Consider the following 914-nt stretch of genomic DNA (forward strand, 5'->3'; position numbering starts at 1 on the left):
TGGGGGTACAGGGAGATTTATCAAATCTCTTCCTTCCAAGCCAGGCACTACCTCAGCCAAGCAAGGCACCCTAAGACAATAACTCCTAGAAATCGGGGTGGGGGGATGGGGGGTGGAGGAGGAGGAAGTCAGTTTCTCCCAGCGTCTCCTGAGGCGGCCAGTGGACTTGCTGCGGTGAGCAGGAGAAAAAGGAACTGGAAAGGAACAGCAAGGCAGAGAGGCAGGGTGGCAGGGGCGCAGCCTGACGTTCCCCCATGCCCAATTGCGGGGGTGGGGTGAGGTTCTTGAAGAGCCCCCCCTTGAGGAGTGTGGTCAAAACTGAGCATCCTGTCGGCAGCCCACTCAAGAGGCCCCAAAAGCGATAGACGGCTGCATGGACTCCAGGGGCCGGAGCTGTGCAGCTGAATCAGATCGTGCACGAAAGAGCTGGCCAAGGGCACCCCTGCACACATGCACGCACACACATGGGCACGCACACGAGTGCAGACACAGGGACCCCCCCAAAGGATCCACACCTGGACCCAGTTCGGAGAAAGGCGGAGGAACACGAGACCCCTTCGTCTCCACCCCTTCCCCACCCTCTGCAGGGACTTGGTGGGGCGGGGGGGAGTGGCGGTCTCTGTGGTGCAAGAAGGAGAGTGTGACGTGGACACCACCCTGGAGGAACCAGCTAGTTCAGACGGGGCTTTCAACAGAGCCTGACACAGAGTAGCTTTTTCATAAAAGTTTGATAGAATGATTCATCCATGTCATCCATTTGTGCAACAATCAGAGCACCTTTCCGCAAGTGTCCAGCAAGGTAGGCTCCGCCTTAAGAAACTGAGAGGGGCAGGCAGGAGGAATTTGCCAGAGCTGAGCTGAAAATGGCTCAGGGAACAACAAAGCTAGTTCAGGTGGCACCTGCAAAGTGCAGA

The sequence above is a fragment of the Desmodus rotundus genome, chromosome 6 (assembly GCF_022682495.2).
Source record: "Desmodus rotundus isolate HL8 chromosome 6, HLdesRot8A.1, whole genome shotgun sequence".
Classification (NCBI taxonomy): Eukaryota; Metazoa; Chordata; class Mammalia; order Chiroptera; family Phyllostomidae; genus Desmodus; species Desmodus rotundus.